The sequence below is a fragment of the Talpa occidentalis genome, unplaced genomic scaffold (assembly GCF_014898055.3).
Source record: "Talpa occidentalis isolate TD23 unplaced genomic scaffold, MPIMG_talOcc4v2.1 talOcc4.10, whole genome shotgun sequence".
Classification (NCBI taxonomy): Eukaryota; Metazoa; Chordata; class Mammalia; order Eulipotyphla; family Talpidae; genus Talpa; species Talpa occidentalis.
Window position 1 is genome coordinate 42,174,024 of NW_023600993.1, and position 22,268 is coordinate 42,196,291.

The 22,268-nt window shown below is 38.4% G+C and overlaps 1 long non-coding RNA gene across 7 annotated transcripts in view; it reads left to right on the top strand.

The window, feature by feature from the left end:
* LOC119230640 (uncharacterized) overlaps nucleotides 1-22,268 on the top strand; it is a 587,338-nt gene that overhangs the window by 304,551 nt on the left and 260,519 nt on the right. For 6 of the 7 annotated variants that reach the window (XR_008551838.1, XR_008551837.1, XR_008551840.1 and 3 more), the window contains one exon: nucleotides 53-102. The exons of the other annotated variant lie outside the window; for it this stretch is intronic. This is a non-coding gene — a long non-coding RNA (uncharacterized LOC119230640). The remainder of the gene's footprint in view (nucleotides 1-52; nucleotides 103-22,268) is intronic. 7 annotated transcript variants of the gene reach the window in all.

Here is a 22,268-nt window from a genome sequence, read left to right on the forward strand (position 1 = left end):
GAGGATTTCAGACTCGAGCCCTTCACTGAGATTTCTTTTTTCTTTCATATAGGTGAAATTGTTAAAGACAGCGGAGACAGACTATGATGTTATATTTTATTGGTAGGTCAAATTCTCGTGTTCTGGTTCATCTACACATATGAAAATTTTAGAATGGAGTTGTCAAGAATGAGAATGGCTTTTTTGTTGCCTTTTTTTTCTGCTATGGTTCCTGAAAATTGTGGTTAAAATTGGATAATGGAATTCACCTGTAAAGAAAAATTTCCTTAGTCTTCTAATGATTAGGTGATATAATACACACAAACCCTTTAAATAGGACTTGGCATATAAATGTTATTTTTCTGGAAAGTTTCCCAGTTTCTTTTCTGCTACCCTCACCTGTGCTCCTTTACCAATGTGTGTGACATCAGCCAGCCAGTCATCATAATAAGGATGTGCTACTGAAAGATCACTTCAGTCCCGACCCCAGAGAAATTAATTTTTTGGTGTTTGTTTTTCTTCCCACACTTTCCAGTTCTGTGCCCAAAGCTATTTGAGAGCTTTAATGCTTTCTGATAATGACCAAGCCCATAAATACTAATGTTCAGTTTTTTGGTCTGTTGCTTTTGGTCTGAGCACAGTATGACCAAGAGCATTTAAAATAATATTCCACAGTGCCATTATTCATAGAAATTGCAGTTGAATATGCCATAATGTGAAGAATATGGTAGAATATGCCTTTCCAAAATGTGCCAATTGGATAAGGATTATTTTGAATGGATCACAATTGAGAAGCAGAAAGCTTTTTGCCCTCCCCCTATGCCTAAAAGCAGGACATACATTTGTGCAGGTATAACCCTCCCTCTCAATCAGAAAGTGGTAAGATTAATAGTAGAAAGAACTCTGGACCCTTATGGCTCAAAGACAACACAGGGAGGGACCTACGTAATAACCCTTGTTGAACCCAGTCCTGAATAGTTCCCCTAGATATTTGCCTTCTCACATGTTGCTGCCCTAGAAGCTCAAAGTCCTTTTCCTTTGTTTTGTTCATCTTTAAAAATATATTGCTTTTTTTTGTTCAGATTCTGTATAAGCCCAAATTCTAATTATCCTTTTGAATTACTTAGCACTGGATGTATATGTATGATGCACATGTGTATGCATGATGCACATGTTAATATAATTCTATTGTTTATCTGTCTTTGGTTAGTCTAATTTATGGGGCTCAGAACCTATGATGGATAGAAGAAAAATGTCTTTTTCTTTCCCCTACCATGTCATGCTTTCAGGTGCTTTACTAGATTGCTGCAGCTTCCAGTGTATTTTGATGCTCTCCCTGGCTCTTAGTATTTCCTTATAATGGTAAAATAGGAAATATCAAATATCCACCACACAGGCAGAGTGAATTGGCTAGGTTCAGAGTATGTTGCTTGGAGACTTTTGATCTTGGGTTTTCTTTTGATCAGAAATGAGAAGAAATAGGAATCCTCTCCCCTGCAGGGCACTTTTATCAAGATACATACCCTCCTATGGCCTCCATAGGGAGGTGTTGCGGTGGACTGGGCTCCTGAATGCAAGCTAGGGGTGCAGTGGAACAAGGGCAGTGAGGGGCTGAGAGAACCAAATTAGCCCTCTGAATTTGTTTTTGGTGACTTCAAACTGGCTTTCATTCCATTCAGAGCACTTTTCTTCAAACTGTTTTTGTTATGACAGATAAATCCTTGTTATATATGATAAAACATGACAGTTAATGTGTATTATTTTGGTAATAGTTCAAGTGAACACACAGAAAACTCCCAAATTAAACAGCCCTAAAAAACAAACAGAATGATGTGCTGTGGCCTTCTAAAATGATTCTGAGACCTTTATAGTGAATAATAGCCCACACTTTGAAGAATTTTGCCAAGTGTCCAGAAGTATCCAACAGATATTCATTCTTCTTCAGGAGGAGCAAAAACAGTAGGTTTCAACTTCTCTAGCAGACCCTCTTTGTGAATTTGTATCTTGTTTTCTCCCAGGAGGAGTTTAAACTATGGTGTTACAGAAGTATCTTTCAGTTTCTCTCACTTTTACTCCATTTCATTTGGGTTCTCAGGTGTTTCTTCATCTATCAGATAAGGAGCACTGTCACATCCTCAAAGACTGAATATAGGTATTTAAATATTTTGCCAACAGTCGACTGTCTAGTTACCCTCAGAAAGAAATAGCATCTCTCAGTTACTCAAGCACAAAGCATTCTGTGGTATCTTCTGGACGCCAGCAATTATTCTACACTTTTCTGACACCAGCTGGGTATTTTACAAATCAAATTACTCTGATATTACCTGGAGCCAGCATCAAATCCCACAGGACTTCCCTACTTCAGATGCCAAAAGAAAGTCCCAAATTGTCACTGACACTTCTGATTGACTGACTATGTATTTGGAGGTGTCTACAATACCATCTCAAGTTTGACACCTGCTAGAGGGACTCACAGAAACCAGTAAAGCACTTAATATTACTGGTTAGTTATGAAGGATGCCACTTGGGAACAGCCAAAAAGAAGAGATGCACAGGGTGAAGCTTCCATGACCTCTCTGGGCCTGACACCCTCCTAGAACCTTGATATGTTCATTAGTGCAGAAGTTCTCCAAAACCTTTCATTTAGGAGTTCTTATGGAGGTTTTAATACACAGACACAGTTAATAAAATTACTGGCCACTGAATTAGTCTCTAGCCCTTCTCACTTTCCTGGAGGACGCAGCTGTTGGGGAGGATGCAGCTAAAGTTCCAACCCACTAATACACATGATTTTCTGGGGACCCCCGCCACCAGTGATTTCATCAGCATGCAAAAAACACGCATCACTTCAGAGAATTGAAAGGTTTTAGGAGCCATGTTTTAGGAACCAGGGACAAAACTATTTAGTATATTATACATTTCTCCCTTTTATTTTCAGGAGGATTTGTGAACATCTCCAGGGCAGCTGGAGAGGTACTTACTCTAATCATTCATGTTCTCTTCACTCACTTTACCTGACTTCTTTGCACAGGGTGGAAGTAAAGTGTGAGACAAAACCAAGCCAGAATTGTTTTAGTTCATTTTAGTCCTCTTCAGATAAAAAGCCGAGTGAGTCTGGAAATGATTTGAATGTGAAAAAATCTTCCTACCAATTGAGAATGAGCGAGAGAAAATATTAGAGGTGAGGAAGCACTGAAAGTTTTGAAAAGTTGAGTGACAGCCTACCTTAGCTCCCTACCCTACATTCTTGAAAGTTTGTGACGACTTCAAATAATGTCCTTTGACTGCACACTGCTTGCTATACAACACAGGCAGTGGCCCTATGTTGAAACTATAAAGCAAATACAGTGGCTAGAAACATTTCTGAGTTCTCCACATTTCCCCCTTTTTAATGCATGTTTTCCTTCACCTGTAATTCCTCAATTTTTATCTTGACCTTTTATCATGTTCTTCATTGTTATTGCGTCACTTAATTGCTTCACCATCTCAACTTTCTGGTTGCCATGCAGTGATCCAGTGCTGCTTGAGCGTATATTCCTTTGTTATTATCATTTTGCAGATGTTTAACATTTGATTTTTTTTGCTCTCAATATCCATACCATCTGATGTGAATAAGACTATAAGAAGAACTCCATAGCCATTCCCTTCCACTGTGTTTTCCCTCTACAAATTTGAAATCATAATACTTATTCTGATTTCCTAAGATTCTCACTTTAATTTTTTCCTTTATAAGATTGCTTTTATAAACATTAAGACTATTTTGGTTTTAAGTTAATAGACAAATTCAGGATAGAGTTCCCAATGGATTGTCACAGTCTGTCCCTTTTCCCAGATCTCCCAGCTATTAGCATCTTGGATACTCATGCTGTATTTGTTACAGTGGATAAACCTAGTTGATGCATTGTAAACTAAGGTACATAGTTTACATTAGAGTTCATAGCATGGGGTTTTAACTAATGTATACTGTCGTGTACCCATCATTACCATATACAGAATTGTTTCACTGTCCACAACATCATCTGTGCACCACATATTCCTGTCTCCCACAAACCCTGGCAAAAATGATCATTTCTGATTGACTTCTTTCACCTTGCAATATGCATTTAAGGTTCCTCCATATCTTTTCATGTCACTGAAAAGATATTTAATATTAATATTTAATATTCCATTGGATGGGTATACCACATTTGCTTATTCATTAAGGCCCCTTTTAATTGCAAAATCTGCAATGCTATTTTTCTATAGCACAGGGAAGAGATTTTTTGTTCTAGATTACAATGTATGTTGATGCCTATGGAAAAGCCTTGATTTTTCATAATTTGAAATTCTGCAAGAAACAAATAAGAACCATAAATCTGTCACTGTAGTTCATCTTCATTCCTCATCTGGCATCACTTGAGAAAAACTTTGTTTGAACATCAACAACATACTATGCATCCTAGAAAATGTTCTCACTTCTTGGCCAAGATCTTCATTTGGAAAGTATCTTGCATGTAGAACACATTCCCCTTGGTTTTCATTTGGTAAATTATCATCTTTCTCATTAGAGAAAATCTGACAAATAATAGAGTAATACAATTGATTCTTTTTTTATTTGCCCAAAAGTTGTAAACTTTATTTTTTAATTTATTTTTTATTCATAGCTTTTATATCATTGTGTATTCCCCATAAAAATTCCCACCACCAGTTCACCTGTGAACCATCACCGTAGTCCCTTCTTAATGTTTATCTCAAATACAAACATGCCTTCTTTCATTCTTCATTTCTTTGGAATCTTGATCCATTCAGGCTGCAATAGTAAAATACCACAGACTGGGCTGCTTATAAACAACAAATTTCTCTCACAGTTCTAATGGTCAGAAGTTTAAGATCAGGGTTTCTGGCATGGTCAGGTGAGGATTCTCTTCTAGATAGCAAACCTCTCATTGAATCCTCTCATGATGAAAGAGGCTAGGGCACATTATAGGATTTCTTTTATTAAGAATAGTAATAGCATTCATCAGTGCTGTACCCTCATGACCTAATCACCTCTCAAATGGCTCATTTACTAGTATCATCACCTTTGGAAATTAGTATTTCAACAAATTAATTTTGGTGGTGAGATAAACATTCAAACCATAGCATTTGGCATGTACTCTCCCCATGAGCATGTAGATGGATGAAATGCAGGTGATGCAACATGAATTTGGCTGATTTCCCTCCTCATTCTTCAATTAAGTTCAATGGCAGGTGAGAATATGGTGGTAATCCTGATTGTTCAATAGCAAATTTGTCCCTGGGTAACACAGACAGGACTGATTCAAAGTGAGTTCCAAATTAAAGTGGTAAACACACCATAGACTTGGACATAATATGAATGTTGGCATTTTTGATGTTTTCTATTTCATCTACTGTCCTTGGAGTCTAACAGAGGATCTTTTCTTGATGAAAACTCCATATACGTATTCAATTTACAGGTCAGAGGTTTTTGGCATGGTGGATAAAAAATTCAATCTTGTGTAAATGGGATCTGCTTTATTACTCCAGATGGTAAAGTAGGAATGAGAATCCTCAATCTCAGTTCAGTGAGAAATTATTGAGGATCTAATAGATTCTGGAAATTATGCTTTATGGATTAAAATGAATCAGATCTTAGCCTCAAAATGTTTATAATTTTAGAACAAATTTATTCAGTGTAAGCAGAAAGAAATTATAAAAAAAAATAAAATTAAGGAAGCTGATAGTAGACTCTCAGCTTCTGGATGGGAATAGCCTGTAGCATGAGCACTGTGAAGAGAGGACCAAGTGTTCTGGAGCAAGATGTTTGAACCCTTGGATGGTAAACTATAAAGTCAAGAAGATGGGCAGCTGGTCCCATTTTGTCAGTATGTTTGAGTGTTAAAAATTATCTCCATTTTCTTGTGTATTACTCCATCCTGTCTGGACTCTATCATATTGACATGCTCCTCATGCCTCTAAATTGGTTTCCTCTTTTTATTTATTTATTTTTTTAAAATAAATTTTATTTTTATATTCCCCCATACAATTGCAACCCCCTTATTTTGACCCCAATCCCTCCCTTCCCCACCCCCACCCCCCATAGAGTGTCTCTGGTTCATAGATTTTTGTTGATTTTGATTTTCACTTTCTTATAGTTATTCATTTTCCTGATCCCTTATTTAAGTTTTCTAGATTCCTGCTATGAGTGAGACCATCCGGTATTTTTCTTTTTCTTTCTGGCTTATTTCGCTGAGCATGATCCCTTCCAGCTCCATTCATGTTGCTGCAAATTGCATGTGTTTATCTTTTTGAATGCTGAGTAATATTCCATGGTGTATATGTACCACATCTTCTTGATCCAGTCATCTATTTTTGGACATTTGGGTTGTTTCCAAAGCTTAGCTATTGTAAACAGTGCTGCTATAAACATAGGTGTGCAGGTGCTCTTTGGAATTGATGTTTCTGTGTCCTTTGGGTAATTCTTCCTCTTTTTTTTTAATTGGCCATCGAAACTCAAGAGTCAATAAGAGTTGACTACATTACATACATTTTATGTCACCTGTTCCTAGCTTTTGAAAGTATGTGAAATCATTTAGATAGCTCACAATATTTAATTAAATTTGTTTACTGTATATAGTTTTTATGCTAAGCTCTTTGAAGTAGGAATATGTCTATCTTATTTACAATGTATCTAGAATAGTGACTGGGACATAGTATTGGCACCTCTACCATATATTGTAAAATGTTTCAGGCCAGAAAACTTAGTTTTTGTGATATACTAGCTCTGTAGCAATGGGAATTTTGCCCAATTATTTTGTAACATGTTTCATCCCATCTAAAACGTGGAAATGATAATTGTATTTAAAAGTTTATTTGTAAAAATCAGAGGAAATAAAGTATCTCATAATTTCAATATTATCAGTTGCCATTTGATTGCTGACAGTCACATGTTCTCAAGTCAAGTTCTCCAGCCCTGGGCAAGGTCTTGTCCATGCTTTCCAAGTAACTGAACTTTATATATTTTTGAGATTTCTTCAAGTTCTGTAATTCTGCATTTCAGGTCATTTCATTTCATCAAACTGACGACACATCTTGTGCATTTTCCACTTTTCATTCGCAGATCTGTTCCTTTCTCCTCCCCCTGATACTGTGTACCTTGATACATAGTGGGGAAAAGTAAATTTTTGTCTTTTTAACTTGTATAGAAAGCAGGGCCCTATAGATTTATTGGTAAAATGACTCATTTATGCAGAACATCACTAGGTATTGCCTAAAGAATATCTGGAAACTTCACATTTCAGCCCATTAACAGAACTTTCCCCCATGTACATTGTTAGGATTTACTATGAAGTGAATCAGTTGCTACCCTTGTATGGGGCTACTTGGGTGATGCACAGCTGGTCCAGATGAGGCACACTGCCAAGCTGGTTTCTCCAAACTGTCCAGCGTTAGCTCCAGGATGTCCTCATGACTTCATTTATCGATTATAAAGTGCTTCAGAATAAAAGATTTTGAGAGAAGAGGAGGGGAAATCATGATTTATCACAGTATCATTTCCAGGCTTTATAGAATTTTAGAGAGGAGTAGAAAGTAAGTTGGAAGTCCTGGGATAATCACTGCTCTAAGGACACGTATGCCTGGGCACATGCTTACATACAAGTTGACATACTGCTACCCAGCTAAACAGCACCGGAAGTGGACTGAGCACTTCCAAGTGATGTGGTCACCCAAGAATAGTATAGGAGCAAAGATGGATTTGCACCGTTATTGCCCTCATTTTCTCTGCCCTGTGTGCTTTCATAATCTCTTTCACTGGCCCATTGTTCAGTTGCTGGCCCGTTATGTTTGTGGGAGGTGACCCTTCTTTGGTCTCATGTTTCAGTAGAAGTGTCCTAGTGTGGGCCTCCCTGTTGGAGCAAGGGGTTAAGCACCACACTATGAAGTGATCCGCTGCCTCTGCAGCACGAGTTTGATCCCTGGCCGGCCAGGGAGCAACCCACATGGTGCAGCAGACCTCTCCTGTCTTATCCGCTGCTCCCCTCAGCAGTGTATTTCAGTCAGTCTGCCCGTTCTGTTCCCCACTCTGTCTCTGGTGGATCCTCTCACCCCCTGCATTTCTGGCCTGTACCCCAGCTCTTGTATGAGCAAATAAATCTAAAAAAAAAAAAATATATACTAGTGTGGACTACCTTACTAATGCCACAGCAATAACCTGAGCCTTCCCTGTCTGTGGTTGTCTTTCCTTTTGATAATAACTTTTCTCAGGGGTGGTGCTGTCATATAAGTTTGGAGAACTAACCTGTTGTAAAGATAAGACAGGATAAGGACTATATCCATAAACCAGTTCAGAACAACTTTATCCCAAACTCCCAGCTGGTTGACACTGAGGTGGCATTTGATAATTGCTGCCTAATGAAATGAGAACCCAGCAGGTACCTCTGGTGTGGGGGGTAAAAACACCTACTAGTAAGCAGGTGGCAGGGGAGTGCAGTATAAAGTTGCCACACAAAGTGTAGGATGCCTATTAAATTTGTGCTTCAGATGAACAATGAATAATTTTCTCATATAAATATGTTTCAAATATGAACATTTAAGTTTGAACTTTAAATTAACAATGATTTTTTAGTGTAAGTGTATTTCACATATGCCCAGTTCCATTAGGATTTCTGATAAACAGTGAATTTTTTCAAGCATAAGCACATCTGTACAATATTGAGCCAAGTGAAGTTGCCTCTTTCTTCATTCTTATTTCACATCTGTGTGTTTTAGCTTCTCCCTGGGGTGGCCCATGTGAGGCATTTTTTTCAATGGTAAATGGAGTTGGAGAAGTGTTTCCAATGGAATCAAAAGGAAGTATGAGGTTGACATGAAGAAACACCGTTGCCAACCAAAAAATAAACACAATTGTCACAGTCAGTGCAGGGAGGATAGTTGAAATTAGGTTATGAGAAAAAAAAAATTATGTAATTAAAGTAGTTGTTATAATACTTAAGTGTGCTTTTAGTCACTAAATTTTGCAGCATTTTTCTTATAGTATGCTTACCATGAGTGCTTCACTTTATTATTCGATTTATTTCAAGTAAGCTACATTATTTTCTCTAGAGTTTCTTTCTTGGACAAACTGTCTAGTAAGAAACATTCTTATCTAGGTGCATTTTATTTGCCTTCTCCTTTTCCTACAATCTCATCTAGTTGTTTATTTGCACATTAAAAAAAAAAATCACTATTTCTGTCCCATAACCAGAAGCAAGCGAGTATTTAATCATTTAATGTGATTCTCAGCCTGACTTCCCAGAGGCAATCTGGGCATTTTGGATGGAAATACAGAGCAGTGCCCCTTGCCCGCCTCTGATTCAACTTCATCCCAATTTATGCCTTTCTCGCAAAAGTTCTTTGCTAACTTCTGCCACTTCATTACCAAATGTGAACTGCCCCTGGCAGTAGGCTGTTTAGTGATTTTTCTCGGGTGAGCGGGTAAAATGTCTCAGTTTAATGGCTTGTGAGTAGAGATGGCACCTGAATAGCAACCTGATGCTTACCTGCCTGCAGCTTTAGTGGGGAAGGATCAATCTAGCATATAAAAACAGGCACAGACAAATTGCTAAACACTGTAATACAATGATAGCATACATCTCCAAAATGAGAATCTTGAAAATCAATACGAATTGGAATTGAAAAAGGAAGAATTGTAGCTGTCAAAATGCAGGATGTTGGCAGGATATTCCAGTAGAGGTCCATGCTGGTTTCTCAGGGGCCCAGAAGTATCATCTGTTAAGAGAAGTTGTCTCTAGGGTGACCTTTGTCATGTCTCTCTGAAAAACATTGCATTTCAGCCCAGGGACTGGATTTTTCCCTCAAATCATAATTGATCTACACGTCATGTCAGTCCAAGTATTAGTGGGCTTCCCCTCAGCAAGTGAGAGTGTTCAAGAAGAATGAGAGCCAAGGCTCAGCGGAACTTACCATATTGGGTCTGGATATAGTGAGCCCAACACAGGGCAGCTGGACTTCATTTTGGGGATCAATATAGTTTGTTCTATCCTATTTCAGGGATTTGAAATCAAGGACACTATTCCCAAATCACAAAAGTGATAGCCTTTTGTTGAATATTTATGTGTCTGGCATTGTGCAAAGCACTTAATGTGCATCTTTATATAATGACAATGATGATAATATTGAGAAGAACTAACCTATATCATTGAGCATTTTGCATTGTGTCATAACAACATTATGAGGCCACTTTGAGGTACTATTAGATGATGATTATTTTTAAAATATGCTATTATTGGGCTTCCCCTGGTGGCGCAGCGGTTGAATGCTGGGCTGCTAAGCTGCCCGCAGCCTCTGCAGCACTGGTTCCATCTCCGCCCGCTGGCGAGGTCCCACATGGTGCGCAGACTTCTCTTGCTGCACCCGCTGCCCCTCAGCAGTGTGTTTTGTCAGTCTGCCTGTTCTGTTCCCCGCTCTGGCTCTGGTGAATTATCTCACCCTCCCATGCTTCTGACTATACCCAGTCAGATTTTTGTCTGTATAAATAAATCTTAAAAAATTGCTATTATTGTTATATATTTTACAGTCAAGGAAAGTGAGACTGAGGAGAGGTTGAAGACCTTGCAAACAATTACAGATAAAATCCCATTTTGCTTGGTTCCAGAAGTTTCCTTTCTCCCCCTTCATATTTCCTATCTGCATTTTATCTTCTCCAGCACCTTAAAATTTGGCTTGCTTTAATATTGGTCCATTACTCATCCTGTTGCTCTGCAAATTTCTTACCCCAAATTTTAAGAGGTCTTTTTTCATTCCCTATTTACTTTCATCTATAACTTCTAGGACATGTTTATTTATTTTAACTGAAGTTACAATGAAGGAGACATGCAATTGCCCTTTAGGCATTTGAAAAGCTGTAACACTGCCACCATGTGAGTCAGTATATATTTGTGTGTGTTTTACTAATACATAACCAAAAATAAGTTAGCCATTGTTTGTGCATGCTGAAAGCATGTTTTAAATATCACCCTCATGAAATAGCATGTAATGATTAAAGACAAAATCTTTTGTCTGGAAGACTTGCTGGGAATACAAGTAGCAACAGAGCACAGTGAGGGAAGCATTTGTCACAAAAACACTGGGAACCAGAGAACCTTTCCTGTTTCTCAGTTACAAAATGAAATTCAAAATAAGTGGCTTTATCTTGTTTAAATCTCTTTTCCTTTATGGGTCTGTATTTTTCTTCTTTCTTAAAGAAAAGATTATGTTGAAGAGTATATCTTCATGTATTAGCTACCTCAAGATGTAACTAATTAGCTTATCTGTTCAAGAGACCACTTTAGCTTTTGCAAGGTAAATAAAATAGCATAATTCACAGACTAATACCATTAGTTCCTTTAGCAATCTGTGCTTTAAAAATGCATATATTATCATTGGCTTGAAGATAGAGGGACAAAAGCCCAGACATATTTTTTAATTAGCTCCATGTGTATCATTCACGTTCAGAGTTTCATTCATAGCATTCTTTGAAGCAGCACTTTTCAAACTTAATGTGTATCTGAATCACTGGGAATCTAGTTAAAATGAAGCTGCTGACTTATTAAGTCTGAGGTGGGACCTGAGACCCTGCATTTCTACTCCCAGGTGATTTCAGTGCAGCTGATCAGAGTCAAGGTCCCGATAGGACAGATTTTGATAGTATGAAGTATATGTATGTGGCATTATTTATGCATTAGATGCTGCATCAATAACATTTTAAATAGAACGAATTGCTCTCCTTTCCCCACCCCCAATGTAGTTGAACTAGCAATACAGATCTATATTCTCAGTTATTTTCAAATGTGAAGTAGACTTTAAACTGGCGATTGTTAATTTCAATTAAACATACACGTTTGAAGTGTTTGTCAGTTGCCTTCCTTATTACAGATGATTGTGAGGATAAACCTTGTAAGACTGACATCAAATATTTGGTTGATATAAATTAGTATTTTACTTGAATTTTTTGCCTATAGAATGTGGAAATGAAAACTTAATTCCTAATAAGCTTATATCCTCCTTGTTTTTCTTCCTTTCTCATCATAATACTTTCCAACTTCCCTCTCAGTTCCTTCCAGCCTACTATTAGGGAAACTAACATAAGAGTGGCACTTCAAATTTTACTATCTTGAGCAATGCAATTTTTAAAAATATCATCTGACTATGACATTTACATTTTCAGGCTTAATTGCTTATTTTTTGTTTGTTTTTTAAGAAAGATTTATAGAGGTAAACACTGCCTGGCCAGGTGGCCAAGGTTAGCATTGCCAGAGATAAGTTATATAGATTGCAAATACTGCTTGACATGATGAAATGAGAAAAGCACTTCACTTCTGTAGTCTGTCTTCCTGAAAACCTACAACTGCAAGGTAATAATAAGAAAGTCATCGAAACGAAATTGAGGGACATTCTACAAAATACTTGGCCAATACACCTAAAAATGTGAAGGTTGTTATAAAGGGTGACAAACTGATGCAGACCAGAAGAGTCTAAAGAGACATAATGAATAAATACAATGTGGTTCCCTGCATTGAATCTTGGAACAAAAAAAGGACGTAAGTGGAAAAACTGATAAACTCCAAATCTAGGGTTCAGTTAGTAGTAATATCTTGATGTTGATTTGCCAGTCTTGACAAACAGAAATATGGAAACATCAGAAGGAAACGTAAGTGGGTGAGCAGTTATAGAACTTTCTGTACTTTTTAGCAAGGTTTCTATAAATCTAAAATTATTCCTATATAGAAAGGTTATTGAAAGTGGGATGGGATAGCGGTCAATTTAAGGAATTACTGGAACATACTTTTTTGGAGAACATACTTCATGGATACATTTTTTGCCTATAAAGTGTGTGTGCAGGGAATGTTGGTCAGGGAATGTTTTGCTATTGACATACTGAAAGTTTAAGTAATACAAAAAGCAAAGAACACCATTGGTTCAAAAAGATAAGCAAAAGAGCACCTCAGTGTCTTTAAAGAAAAAAAGGTCCTTAGTCATGGAAGTAAGCCCAGACCCTCAGCTGACATTTACCAAATTGCTTTGAAAGATAGCAAAGTCTAGAGTAACTGTTGAAAAATCTTTCAAGTGACTAATTCCAAATTGGATCCCAATGGAGGAAATTGGAGAGATCCATTAGGCAGAAGAGTCTGTCCATTTCCTCGAAATTATCGACCGTGGCAGTGCCCTTGCTCCCTGCGCATGTGCCATGGAGAAGTTCCCCTGCCGGAATCAAGTTAAGTGGAAACATCACAATCAATACAAGACACTCTATTTTCCATTTACTCATTGTTTTTTAAGGGCTTATTTTGTAACAGCACAAGAAGGATTCAATTCAATATCAATTCACCTTCTGGGTGGGGAGAGGACTCCGGATATTGACTTTTAGTGCCTGGTAAAGTTTGTGACCGGGCTCAGTTGGCTATCATTCTGACCAAAGCACAACCTCAGCATGGCAGACCCAGGGTATGCAGATGTCCAGCATAGCTTCATGATACTGTAAGCTCCATCAATGCAGCAACAACCCCAATAAAAAAAGTCAATTGAGCACCTACTAGCTGCTGAACCAGCCAGCTAAGCACTTGCCTCTGCCTCAGAGTTATCAGCTGCAAAGAGCTCTCTGGTTTGGGGTTTCTTTGTCTTTATTAGTAGGATTTAAATTTGTAGCCTTCCAGCTAATCATACCATTCTTCTGATGTTATATTTGAGAATTATTTAAATGATATAGTTTAAAGTGATTTTTAACCTATAGATTGACTTCATGTAATTTTTTTGGTGGTTTTTTTTTTTTTTGGCTTTAGAGTTTACAATAGCAATGACAACATGTTAGATGGCTCTTAGAAATAATTTTTCATATTCTTTCCCCTTTCTACCTCTTGTGAAAAATGGGGTTACCAGTGTTGTTGTTTCCCATGCATATAATATTAGTAGATTATTTTCAAAGATGGCTGTGATCATTCCTCCAGTTCATATAGATTCACTCCTCTGTAACATGACTTTGCTTTTCTCTCTATCAAGAGGGGAGAATCAGTTTCTTTATACCTGAGATCTGGTTTGGCTCTGCCACTGCTTTGACTGAATGGGGTATTGACTAACTTAGTAAAAGAAGCTTTAAATATGTGCGTATTGGGGCTTGCTGAGAATCCTTCTGTCCTAATATGAACAAACCATGTTTAGACTCCTGGTGGGTGAGAGGGCACAAGGAAAGAGTTCCAGCTATCTCAACAATCCCATCAAGTCCTAGTTATGAAAGTGATGTCTTGCTAGTCTACTACTGGTCCTGATCAAGCCAACTCAGACCAGCACAATAACTCACAGAATTAGAGGAAATGATAACAGTTGTTGTTTTAAGTGCCATGTTTTGGAGTGGTTGGTTATACAGCGAAAGCTAACTCACACAATACATATTCTTTGTTATAATTGTTTATTATGTATATTTTTCTCATTCAACTTAAGTCTTAAGAATCTCAAATCCTAATTCATGTTGAAACCCACATCAAATATCTTATCTTTGGAGAATTTGTCTTTGCAAGACAGAATTGTTTTTCTCTCGATAATTCCATGCCACTCCATGTTATATTTTACATGTGGCACTTATGCATGTGTTACATCTTTATTGTCCACATCTGTGCTTCCCCTTTTCACTAAAGTCTAAATGCCAACGTCTGTACAACTTTGGGCATAGTGGGGTCTCCAATGTGGTTGACACTGAAAGCTTTGTTGAAATGAATGAAATTCTAGAAAATTATAAACTCTAGAAAAGGTCTAGAAAAATGTTTCCTATTCTGACAACAGAATGATGATTCCCAGAGGGAAGAGGGTGGGGGTGGGTGGACCAGACAGAGGGTGTCCATTGGACTGTCTAGTACACTTTTGGTGGTGGGCATGGTGTGGGTATATACAGTTTTTGAGGTATGTTGTTATATACCTGAGACTTATACAGTATTATAAACCAATGTTACCTGGTCCCAATTAGAAAATGTCCAATTAAAAAAATGTAAATCAAATAGCCAGAAAGAAAAATGTTTCTTAATTTCTTTTTTTTTTTTTTTTTTTTTTACACCACTGAGGGGAACAGCAGGTGAGTCAGGAGATGCCTGCTACACCACATGGGCAGCTCCCTGGCCAGGGATTGAACCTGCGCTGCAGTGACTGCGGGCAGCCCCATAGGTTGCATCTTAACCCCTTGTGAAAATGTTTGTTATTAACTAACTCCTTCTTTATGCTGGTATCCTTTTTTTAATTGATATTTTATTTTATATAATTCTTACATCTATGCTGGTATCTTTTAAGGAACCCACTATATAATACTCTCATGAGTTTTTACCAAACTGAGCAGTAAGAGATAGCAAATGGACACTGCACTATTTATTTTGTTACTGGTAAAAGCTAGGTTAGAGGACATGATTTTTTGGAAGTCAGCATATTTCCTAATTCCCAATTCCAGAGTTATGCAAGCTGACCCACCCAAATATAGGCTGTATTTGAATGGAGTTTTGACTGGACACCCACCTCCTGTCCCTTCTCTTTGACCCCACTCTGTGTGTCCCCATTGTGCATATTGTCATAGGTCTGTTTGGGTGTTCACAGCTTTTCCTGGCAGTCTTAATAAATTATTCAATAAATTGCAGAACTATCTGTTCTTCATCCAAAGATTATAATCCCCTTGGATCAAGGTTTGGCATCTTAATTGTTTCTGTATCCCTTGTGCCTGGCAGAGTTCTAGGCACAGATTTAGTACTTAGTAAATATTTGTTGAAAGACTAAACTGTAATTACGGATTCTGCAGATAGTTTGACATCACCTTTTTCACATAATTGGAATGAAAATCATCACAATTATTGCATGACAGCTTCTTTATGACACATAATAGTGTGTGGACAGAAGGGAGAATTGAAGCTGTGTGTGACGCTGATTTTAATAGGCATATGCTCACTTAAGGAGAACAGTTAGAACTCACCGCAATAATAAGGGGTGATTATTAGCACTAGCATTTGCTGCTTGTGTGCTAACTTAACTACCCTTCACAGTTACAGTGTTTTTTTAAAGACTTAAAATTAATGTGATCATGACATGTTCTGAAAACTGAACAGAATTTTAGTTGGCTTTTTGTTCTTCACATTTTCAGAAGCTTTTATTGGCAAAATGCCTTTGAAACTGTTTTTGTAAGGAATGTAATTCTCAGATTCTAGTGGTGTATGTGGCGATTGTTTAAAATATGATTCCTGATCTCCATCTCCAGTGTCTCCTGATTCAGGAGGTCTTGGATGAAGACCAGTGCTGCATGTATTTAAGAACAACAGGTAACTGTGGTTCAGGTAGCCTATAGGCCATATTCTTAGCAGGACTCTTGCCATTGAATGGAACAAAGATCTGTTCAACAAGATCAAGTTCAATGGCCTCCTTTCTTTTGTAAGGGTGCAGATGTCCTAGGATTCCAGGAAACATCTCACAGCCAGACTTCTTCAAAGTCCAGCATGAAGGCAGCTCCAGGGACTGACTTGGCCTTCTCCTGTTTCCCTTGCTCTCGCTAATTCTTTCTGCACATCTGATCTCCTTTACTCTCAACAATTTACCTTGAAGTCTTCAGGCTTTCAGGAGTTTGGCATGTGCCACCACTCACTGCACCCCAACCATTCTCCTAAGCTCTCACCATCCCCTGGGAACTTACATGGGTATTTTTGTTTTAGATTACTGACAGACGATCTAAGAGGTACAGTGCATCCTCTGCAGCCTCGGCACATGCAAAAAGTCAGGAACAACTTCTATGTGCACTATTCCTGCTTGGGTATCTACTCATTCAGGCAGCTAGGACTTGGTGATGGAAGAGAACATTCTCTAGAAAAGAGAAAAGAGTGACTGGAAGGCTGAGGGGAAAAACCCATGACTGACACTTGTCATGTCTCTTTGCTATTTCAATCTGGGTGACAAGTGATAAATTAGGGAGATCATCTTTAAAAAATACCTTTTCCTTAGGAAATGTTTACTACATCATAATTGTATGTGGCACTGTTATGGAGTGTGGTGTTTTAATAATATAAATATTCAAAGGAGAAGTTCAAAGATGTTTATACATTGAAAAGCTTTTAGAGCCCAAAGGCTGGCAGATGAAGAGATGATACTTAACTAAGAAAGTGCTTCTATTCAGTGGAGCTAAACATTGAGTAGTCATTATATATTGGAACTTTTTGGATAGCAATTAGTTATTTGGTCCCACCTTAACTAGTTAGAATTTTCTATGTTTGTGGGGAAGAGGGGGGAATGAATTCAATTTTTACTATCATAGATTTTGGGAGTATGATTTGCTAGAAGGAAATTTATCTGGATCAACTCATTTCACTTGCTAGAATTAAAAAAAAAACACACACACTCTCAGAATTGATTTCCTTGGTAAAATAATAATTAGCTTATAAGCTTTCTCTCTGTGTGTGTGTTTGTGCATGCACACACACATATGGTTTACCATGTAATGAAAAAAAGGTAAACATTTTGGGGTCGAACACCAAATGCTTTTCCTGAAACTTATAAACTATCCCCAGGTTAGAAAGATTTCATTTTGGCCACTGCAATGAAATTCAAGTAATTATCCACATTTTGTGTCTGCATGTTTGACAGTGATGCTTTCAAAATATTTTGATATGCAACCTTTCTTCTTTTCCTTTGTGTTGTCAGACAACATGCCAGCTGTTAGATGGAGGGAAGCAGAAACACTGGCATCACTATTCCTGCCACCTTCACCATAGAGTCCCTATAAATAGCATAACAGGATAAACTAGCAGCAGAGGGAGAGCAGCAGGTGGCACTCGCTGCATCCAGAGCTGAAAGTGTAAATGAATTTCAATGTCTTCATGATACCAAATAACAATAAGATTACAGAGAATGAAGCTTTTGTTATAAGAGTCCAATATTTGAAGTAAATAATAATGATGATGATACTTTTCATTATCATGCAGCTTTTCCCTTTGCAAGAGGTTTTAAAGAAGAAAGGGCTGTGTTTTCAGAACAGACAATTTCTTCTCTTACATTCTCAAGAGTCTCTCTGGATTCCCTCTTCTCAGCTAGGGGAGGTGGTATTGATCTGAGCCAGGTGGTAGGTGGAGGAAATGAAGTCAGTTATTGTAACTTTACTACAAAATACATTTTCTTCAATTACCAGGAAAGGTAACCAGTGGCCTTCATCTGGAATGTTCTTAATTGTCACCCTGTATCATCTTGTCTATTTCCTGTTCATTCCTTCCATTTCTGATTTGTCACTACCTTCAGAACCTGTCTTAAGTTTGACCTCCTTTTCCCTTTGTCCTGAGCACTCCATATTAAAGGAATATACTCTCCTCTGACCACTTAGAACATGCACAGAAACACAAAATGTCACATGTTCAGCATTTATGTTGTCCTTTAGCTGTGTCTTATAGTCCATAGTCCATGTTTTTAACCAGAAGTTTAACTACTTGAGAATACTGATAGTGATTTGGCCTCCAGTGTACTGTCATGGTGTCCAGCAGATTTCTAGCTTCATAATCGCCACCTATGCCTTAACAGTAGCCACCAGTTCGGGGAATATCGAACCAGTATCAAAAGAGGGAGCCCCAGGAATCTCATACAGGTCAATGATAAATGCTTTTACCCCTTCAACCTTGTGCTATCTCTTCTTATTTCTGTCCTACCTATGTCTTCTCAGCTCCCATCTCTGGCTCTCCCTGACTTCTGTTTCCCTTCTTCCCTCTCAAGCTTAGTCACACGTTCAGCTGTTTGGTCAGCCCCTCTTCCCTCAGCTGTAGCTTTGCAAACCCCTCTGACCTGTGGGCTGTAATTTGAGGACTTACAGTCTAGGGGAAGAGCAGAACTATAAGCCCAGGACACTTAAACCATATAGATTATATAGAGTTTAAGTATATATACACACTTTATAAGTACATACTTTCTGAGATTTCCTGGACAGCGCAATGTCCTAAATACATTGACCTTGTCATTAGCCAGACCTTTCAGCATGACCACAGCAAACGTTTTCCCTCACTGGGACCCCTTTGGCGGTGAAAGTGAAGTTGTTGCTGGTCGGGTAGAGGCATAAGTTTGTCATGATGTTTGCTAGCTGGCTGTTCTTTCTCACCTTCTCTCTTAGAAGCCCCACAGGGGCCTTTTTACTCATTTAGTCTCTCAACTTCTGCGGCGACATGTTACTTAACGAAACCCTAAGTAGACCGAGCTCCCAGATTTTTAGTAAACAAACTTTGAGTGTTGAGAGCAATGAGTGAGACCTGTAAGGCAAATGGGGTTAGGCCTATTTAGAATTCTATTTCTCTATGCGAATGGGCAAGGGGCCTCATTTTTAACTGAAGGGAACAGTAGTTATGAACTTCCTGGCCATTGAAGTGCTGCTGGGGTAGGTATTAAACTATATATTGATTCTAACATAGACTCTCTTTTCTGAGAATTTTTTCCTAGTGGATTTTAATAGGACATTTGATACCATCCAGAGTTAGACACAAATCCACAAGGTTGGATCTCCCCGAGTGAAGCCAGAGCAGAATTTCAGGCCTGTTCCCAGGTTCTCTATTTCACGACCTCCTTCTAGGTTTATGGATGTTTATCTTTCTGCTTCCTTGCACTTACATGAGATCTGTGGCATGGGTCTCTTCTAGGTAGAGATATTATCTTTCAGAGTCAGATGCAGAAGTGCTCCTTTTTCTTCAGCTGAGAAAATATGGAAGTCCAGATGTGGTGGCCTATCCATCATTTGGGCCCTGAGCACCTCCAGTGAGCAGTCCCCCAACAATCTGTACAGGGTTTATAGTATGAATAAGTCACTGAGATTTGAGGTTTAATAGTTACTACAGCATAACCCATCCCTGCCTGACTTCCGTGATCTGTCCAGCCCAAGCATTAGAGTTAAAAGAGGGGAAAAAACCATACTTAAGTTGCTTATTTGGAAGAATCACAGTTAATTGTGGTTTCCAGCTAGACTGTTTCTGGACACTGTTGCTCCATTCACTGTATGTGTATTCAAGTAGGAAACCATAGTCCAAATCTCTATCACAGAAAGGGAGGGATGCCCGGCACTGGCTGAACAGATCCAGACTGGGGAGCTTTTTATTCTACAAACATTTATTGAGTACTTTTGCATTCAGGGCATAATTAGAACCTTTAACTGCTTTCCCCATTCCTGAAAAAGTATTGTAAGTATTTTTGTTTTTTAATTCTTACCTGTTTTTTTTTTTTTTTAATGTGGTCAAGCAATCAGCAAGGAGGACACCTAATTAGCAGCTATGGCATCTCTGGGCAGACAATTTACAAGTCTATTCTCCAATAAGGGAGACTTTAATGAGACTAGATTCCCTGACTGACCTCTGGAGAGAATAACTCTCCTCCATCATGTTCACTGAGCTGCTCAGTCCCTTCAGTTGACTGAACCTCTTCAGAAGCAGCCCTGGCTACTCAGCTACTCACATGACATGGGGTTTATTTTGACCTCCTTGGATTGAAAACTTATTGCTTGTTTACTCGGCCCTCTCTGCCAGCGTTAGCAGGTAATGTAAAAAATCAAAACTGACAGCACATTTAAATCAAACCCCTAACCCAAATTGGGTGTCTGTACATCTCCTGGAACAACTTAAATCTCCAGATTAAAAAAGCCAGAAGCACTACTGCAGTTGCTAGAGGGTATGTATTGGAGATACAGTTTTCAGTTGCTGAGAAAAAAGGGCTAGGTAATCCATTAGGTTTCAAGGAGGGAATTTAGCCTCTGACCGTTCTGGAGAAGCCACAAGAAAGTCTAAAGGTCTTATTTTTGTCCACTACACACCTTAAGCCACTGTAAAAATTCCTGTCCTAAGCAACATCAACTAGGGAATCTTTTTCTCCCCTTACGGCTTAATCACCAGATTCATTCAATAAGTGTTTTTGTGTGAATGCCACAGGATTGTCACTTTAATTGAATAAGGAAATGCTGAATTCATGAACAAGTGGTCTCTTCAGCCCAGGCATTATATAACCTAAGAGGGGGTTCTTGTAGATCTTCTGAAATGATATTGTTACCAGTATACATGATAGAAAAGTAATTTCAGGATTTTAATCATATATTCCCATTTGTGATGGGAGAGTAAAAATATGACAAAGGAGGTAAATCTGAGTCTTCTCTGAGGAAGAGGCAAGCTTAAACATTTCCATTTTGGCAGAACTTTTAGTGTTTGCTTTTTTTCTGTCCAAGATCAATAGCTAAACCACAATATTGTCACTTTTGAGATTGGAGCCAATAATGGATATTAGAATTTGAAAATTATCTTTTTGTTAATATCAAGAGGCAGTGAAACACCTGTTACTTTATCAAAATGAACTCTGTGATTAAGATGCTTAGAAAATTGAGCAGACATTCATTTTGAGCAGCCTCTCTTCAGAAGGTGGAAATAAAAGGAATTCTACAAGTGCAGAGCTCCTTGGGTATCATCCAATAAGTGCATCTTAGCTCTCCAGCTTTGATCAGCAAGACTGCGGACCTCATACTTCTGTATTGACATGGCTTCAAATTCTCTTGATTTGATTCTACCATGGCTGCAAAAATCACTTCTCATGGGTTTCCTGTAGCTTTGCACAGACACAACTAGATAGCATTTTGCTGGGGCGTGTGTCAGTTACCTCCTATGTTGGTTTAGGGATCCTTTGACATCGTGGCATAGGATAACTGTCAGAGCTGACTGGCAGGTTTGCAGATGCAGCCTGGAGACAGGAGAGTTAATGCTCCGTTAGGGCCTCCTTGGCCAGTGGGAGTGAAGAGCCAGAGATAAATGCTTCAAAAGCATCTCAGAAGGCCCTAGAGGATCAAACCTCACAGTGCTTGCAGTGAAGGGGCAACCTGATAGAACATCTTTGTGTTGCTTTCCACCCTTGTCTCATTCTCTCAGCCCCTCACTCCTGTTCCAGGTTCATTTGCCAAGAAGCCTCCTGCATGCAGTTGTCTCAGGCTCTCTGTAGAGGAAGCCTGCCTGTCCTAACACATAGTCTATTCATAGACCTCTCCTGCCTTCTGCAGAAGTGTTTAATTTTAGACTGAATTCATTCATAGTGCTGTTGGGACATTATTAGTGAATATGAAAAATCCCACTCACTTTTCCCTTTCTAATATGGTTTTAGAACCAGGGGCCGGTGGACTGAAATGATCCCATTAAAACAGTCAATGACCTATTTTTTCCTTTTGATACAGGAGAGGTTCTTTTAATGTGTGTTTCTAGGCCCACTGTATTGCTCCTTTGTGAGCCTCATTATAAAGCCTTGACCTTCAGGAAAGAAATTAAAGTGTAGGG